Genomic DNA, 316 nt, shown 5'->3' on the forward strand with positions numbered 1-316 from the left:
TAAAATACCTTATTATTATTATTAAGAGAGCTGCTTAATATATAGAATTCTATATATCTTTCAGTTTGGTTTCACTTTTGTTTCCTTAATATCGAAGGCAAATTCAATCACGTGATGATATGTAAATTATTTATTTTATAATAAAAATATATTTCTCTTTTGTGGGGTTTAATGTCCTCCATTGAGTGGAATGGCTATATGGAATGCCTCTTTTCAATTTTTCATCTTTTTTAATATTTATTTATTTATTAATTTTTCCACTTGTCAGTTAAGAACTGACTGTTCCTTAGCTTCTTATTTTCATCAATCATCTAGG

The sequence above is a fragment of the Arachis ipaensis genome, chromosome B06 (genome assembly GCF_000816755.2).
Source record: "Arachis ipaensis cultivar K30076 chromosome B06, Araip1.1, whole genome shotgun sequence".
NCBI lineage: Eukaryota > Viridiplantae > Streptophyta > Magnoliopsida > Fabales > Fabaceae > Arachis > Arachis ipaensis.